This window comes from Mytilus californianus, unplaced genomic scaffold, assembly GCF_021869535.1.
Source record: "Mytilus californianus isolate M0D057914Y unplaced genomic scaffold, xbMytCali1.0.p SCAF_12, whole genome shotgun sequence".
NCBI lineage: Eukaryota > Metazoa > Mollusca > Bivalvia > Mytilida > Mytilidae > Mytilus > Mytilus californianus.
Window position 1 is genome coordinate 63,087,135 of NW_026262604.1, and position 6,000 is coordinate 63,093,134.

A 6,000-nucleotide genomic window follows, 5' to 3' on the forward strand; every position below is an offset into this window, starting at 1 on the left:
GTACCAGCTCAGTGGTGTTCGTTTGTATTGGTAGGAATGATGAGAGTTGTATGATGGATATATAATAAAAGTAAAATAAAGTAAAATACATAAAACAACTAATTAAAATTGTACATTTGACAATAATGATTTAAATTTTTACGAATTGCATTATTAAAGGCGTAAGACAGAATAGATGAGGTAAGATGACGCAATAGATAATTTCGTCTTTTGGTTATACTATATTTAAACATAAGTAAATATTATGCCATGAGTTCTTTTGGCCACAACTTTTAAAGTAACGTTAAGAAATCAAGTAAATAAACTGTAACGAAACATAGCCTGCAAATTTGATATTATTTTGAGAGTAATTGACTATTAACAAATGTATGTTTAGGCCTTTTGGTTTTTTGGTTTGTTTTTTTAATTTTTTTAATTTAATCGGTACGCCTGTTTAAACTCTGAAACAGTGGCAACGTGTTCTCTTCTACTATATATATACGTGAAGCTGGCCTTTGTACGTTTAGCGTAGTGACGTCAGCACCGTTTCGGAGTTTTACGCTCGTCTTTTTTTTTTATGGCATAGTAATTTCATATCATATTCATAGACTTGAATAACAAGTTGTATTAATGAAAACAAAATGTAGTTGTTGTCTCAAAGTCTTGTTTGGAATTACGCATATATCATTAACCTTTCGGAATACGTTATACATGACATACATGAAAACACCCAGTCAACAATTTGAACAGAATGTCAATTGTTCTATTAAGCACGAACGTGGATTTCTTCGTATAAAGTTAAGAAGATGTGGTATGGTTGCCAATGTGACAACTCTCCACCAGAGACCAACTGACGTAGAAGTTAGCAACCGTACGGCCTTCAACAATGAGCAAAACGCATACCCTATAGTAAAATATAAAAGGCCTAGAAATCACAAATGTATAACAATTCAAAAGAAAACAAATAACGACCTGATTTATGTGTACCAAACAATTAACGAAAAACAAATATGATATACATGCATCAACAAACGACAACCACTGAAATCCAGGATCCTGACATGGGACAGGCACATACAGAATGTTGCGTGGTTAAACATGTTTGCGGATGCCAAACCCTCCACCTAACCTAGGACATTGGTATAACAGAACAACATAAGAACAAACTATAAATATCAGTTGAAAAGGGCTTAGCGTGTCAGATCGATACAAAGCACACAAAAAAGACACTAAGTACAGATCTGAGAGTACTCGCAGTTACTGAAATCTAGCTCAAGGCCATTAAAACAACTAATAAAAAAATTATGTATCCAAGACTAAAATATCAATCAGTAAACATCCAACCGCCAATGGATTTAGTGTAAAGATGTTATTAACAGTGAGAGAAAAACATGACCTTGTGAATTCCAAAACATAGGTTTCGACAAATGGTATGAATGCCAAGTGTAGACGAACTTACCACATGAGATTTTATCTGAATCAGAATCTTCTCATGACTAATGTACAATTTTGAAAGAATGATTACACTGCCCTGAAGAGGCTCGGTGCATCAAACTACTTAAGTTATGATATCCAATCGTAGTACTAATTTATCGTAGGACATGTAGAAAAATCCGTCCGTTCGGAACAAATCTTAACTTAAGTACTTTTATGCATATCAGCCCAGGTGTCTTAAATATAACAGCGGATACAATAGTTAAACATATAAGTGTCATGTTATTTACTTTTTATTTATATAATCGTGGAAGTATATGCATGTTTATGTTTTATTTAAAGCTGATTTTAACAAAATAATACAATGTACCAGATGAAAATTAAGTAGCGTACATTACATTTAAGTAAGACGTGTTTATTTTTTTACGGATTGTTAACAAACTATACACAGGATTATACTGTAAATAGATGATACACACGTTTTGTTTTTTTTTTATTTTCTAAAGATATCAAATATTTATCACAATTAACAAAATGTATACACAGTAGCTTATCACATCAACCACCACAGTGACTATGACAGCGATAAGGACATACAGTTCACTGCCGTAAGACCACGCCATAGATGTATGATAAATAAACTCATCATAGCTACCAGGATTAAAAATTTGTACGCTAAACACGCGTTTCGTCTACAAAAGACTCATCAGTGACGCTCGAATAAAAAAGTTAAAGGCAAAATAAAGTACAAAGGTGAAGAGCATATTGAAGACCCAAAATTCCGAAAGATTTTGTCAAATACAGCTAGGGTTATTCCTTGGTGGAAAATACTTAGTATTTCGAAAAATTCAAAGTTTTGTAAACAGTTAATTTATAATTATGACCATATCAATGAAGCCACACTAAGGACATCTGTGTCCTTTCTTAGATAAAACATATAAAAAAATAAGGAGATAGGCTATGATTGCCAATGAGACAACTATCCACCAAAGTTCAAATGAAGTGGATGCTAGCAATTATAGGCAACCGTACTGTCTTCATTAATGAGAAAAACCTTTTCAATATTGTCGACTACAAAAGCCCCCGACATAAAAAATATGAAACAATCCAATTGAGAAAACTAACGGCCTAATTTATAACAAAACAATTTACGAAAAACAAATATGACAGACATGAACCAAGTACCGACAACCACTGAACTACAGGCTTCTGACTTGGGACAGGCACATACAGAATTTGGCGGGGTAAAACATGTCTGAAGGCACCAACCCTCCCCTAACCTGGGACAGTTGTGTAACAGTATAACATAAGAACAATCTATAGAAATCAGCTGATAAGAGCTTAACTCATCAGATCGATACAAAGCAGAAAAACATCTAACAAAAACACATATTGAACGTGACACGGAATTTTTACATCTCTCACAACAAAAAAGACACAAAGTACAGATCTGAGAGTGCTCGCAGTTACTGACAGCTAGTTCAAAGCCATTAACAACTAATAAAAAAAATCCTGTATCCAAGACTAATTTAAAATATCAATCAGTACACCTCCAATGGAATTAGTGTAAAGATGTCATTAGCAGTGTATACATTTCAAACTATCAACAAATTAATTCGATGCAATGAAAAGAAGTATAACGTCACTTGATAGCACTGCCGTACGAAATACCATTTGATAATTATGTGTACAACGTAAATATAATTACATCATTCGGCGCTATGCTCATTCTAATGTAAGAAAAAATAAACGAGTCATATATATTCCGTAATGTGAAGACAAATCGAGTATGTTACTATAAAAATTAAGACAAATTATTGATAATAACATTTACCATTATTTGCCATCATATCCATTATATCTATTGTCATGGCTAGAGGGGGTGTGGTGGAGGAGAGGGTATGGATTAAGAAGTTTTTAGTTCAGCATTACTAGCTATCAGCTTTTCATTTAAACTATTGAAATCAATTTTATACTTTTTAGTCATGCGATATCAGAGCCAAAATTTTGAATTGGTTTACTGACATCATGTGCAAATGTTTAGGTAACCTGATCGAGGCGGAACTAGGTGGTGCAAAAGGTCTTATTCTGGAGAATGTATGATAAACAGAAGTCATTGGCAAAAAATCTCAAATCATGAAGACAGAGGGAACAAGGACAGCATGCTCGCCTCGTCAAATGTACAGAGAAAGCCTGTCTATTGTTATTTGTTTTATGAATGTTACTATGTGTATATACAACTAAATCGTCTTTGACAATTGATACAAAACTAAGGAAAGCTGCCCGTGAATTCCCTGATTGTTATTAGTTTTTCTCATTGGAAACACATGGAAAAAATAAATCGTCATTAAAATTCCCACCATCGCAGATTATTATTAATTGTCGGCATGAGAATTGCCGCTCCCGCAGATTTTTTTTTTAAACATTCGCTTTCTTCAAACTCTTCATTCAGTGTATTGATAATGGTTACAATGAAGTAACTATTTACATAGGCGACAATGGTAATCTTTTTTGTGTTCTGCGTTTTCACTATAAATAATTCATTGAAAAAACTGTCAAATTGCAAATTTTCCACATCTTTGGGTGTGAATAAAACTGCCAAAAGACATAAGGTGCGGCAGCATTTTTGATAGAAAATGGCATTTTTTTAAGGGTACTCTACAGTTCCAGAATTTTTTGAAATAGTATGAATGAAGATCACCCTTGCTTAATTTTGCACAGAACATTTTGCTGATCACAAAGAGTTTCCTCCAAATTTATCGCTATTTCTACACCAATAGCCGACATTCATTTTCACTATTTCAATTTTCTTTTCTAATTAACAGGGCAGCAAAAATTAAATTTACTTCTAGCTGGATGTAAAAACTTGGTGGCGCCCGTCATCTTTAATTACTTCCTTTAAACCGATTTACTGAGTAACGTCATTTGCAAATGGTTTTTACAGTTTGTTGTTGTGTTGCTTTTGTTATAGATGTATCATTTGTTGAATGCTTCATGTTGGAAAAAAACCGAATTAAAATGAATTGATTAATTAGTCTTCACTTAAAGTAGTCCAGTGGCAAATATTTCATGCATGTTCAGGATTAGAGCAAATTAACAATTAATACAATAGGGGATTGACCGGGGTGAATAGCGGGAAATTCGGAATGTCACTGGAAAAAAGGAATATTGAATAAGGACGGGAAATTAAACTAAAGTAGGTCACCTTCAGACCCCTCTAAGAGTTGTTGCCAGGGTTCTAAACGTGCAGAGAGCGTGGTAATCTCTCTACACGAGATTTATAATTAAACATCCCCGTTCTGGCTAGACGTGACTGCGAATCTATACATATTCCACAACCATACGGATGTCCCACTTCAGCAAGGTTTTGACTGCCGTTTAAAAGAATATCAAGGAATAACTATACAGCAGTAAAGCCCTTCGTGTTTCAAAAAAATTGAAACCGTGACCAATAGAAAACAACATCGTAAACATATATTTGCACGCGATACGCGCTATCATTTTGTCAATGGCATCGTATTATCAGCTCTTCTATTATACAATAAAATGACCTACCGTCATGACGGTAATATAGCAGAAATAAAACAGGCTGTGATAAATCACTTCATCATAAAATATTGTATCAAAGGTAGTAATGTTTTATTTTTATCTATTATACACTTAATAGACTATATATATACACAATACCGTACATTCGCTCTTGTATATGGAAGATATAAGTACATGTTCAGGTCAAACTATTGCAACTATTGCTTACCTTAAGAACGCACTCCTCCAACGTAACAAAACGATCACAAGATAAATAATATTGATTGTAATTTAATACAATAAGTTGTCTCAAAAGGACGTTATCATATTTGTTTTTGAAGTTAATTTTCAACATGCACATTGTATTCAATTGATCCAAAAAGGAAACTATATACGCACGCTATTAATGCAACAATATTTTTAACAAATTTGTACATTTAAAAATAGTAACTATATAAAGGAGTGAGTGATGTTTTGATATTTTGTTTACCTAACAAACCATAAAAAAGTACAATACAAAGAACTTGTTGTGTCTTATTACGGACTTTTAATATGTGCTTCTTCTTTTCAAGGTGTTTTAATTTAATTATTTCCCATGAATATTATTTTTGAATTCGATGTTTGCTTTCTGTTTTCTGTTATCACTTTAAGGTAGCACGGTAGTATTTGCATTCCAGAATTTAGGTTGCTCTTTTGTGTACCCTACTTAGGTCAATGTATCTGAACAGTGTGATTGGACTAAAAATACAGTATCAACTGAACATACTTTCCCAAACTGAGGGATGAATCAGGTGTAGAAAAATATGAAATAATTTTACAAACAGGTGAAAATGAATTTTTGAGAATTTTTTTAAATTTTGTATTCACTGCATGATAAAAGACCTAAAAGCACTAGTGGCCTTAGGTTTTTAAAAATAGCAAAAAAAGTAAACGGTCATGATACATATTCAAATTTATTTCTGATTAGTATAATGAAAGTACTTCAGTTAACTGTGTATGTAGAATTTTTCGCAGTGCTAGAAAGTGGTGAAAATCCTAAAAAGGCTATCATTATCCCTT

At 33.0% G+C, this 6,000-nt stretch overlaps 1 protein-coding gene across 2 annotated transcripts in view; it reads right to left on the minus strand.

Moving 5' to 3' along the window:
• Window positions 1–5,329, minus strand: part of LOC127722167 (parathyroid hormone/parathyroid hormone-related peptide receptor-like) — a 68,674-nt gene extending 63,345 nt beyond the window's left edge. Inside the window, exon 1 of one of the 2 annotated variants that reach the window (XM_052229040.1) lies at window positions 5,171–5,329. The gene's annotated coding sequence lies outside the window, so the exon portion shown is untranslated. The remainder of the gene's footprint in view (window positions 1–5,170) is intronic. The other variant, XM_052229042.1, reaches the window with a different exon arrangement.
• Between the last annotated feature and the right edge of the window lie 671 nt (window positions 5,330–6,000).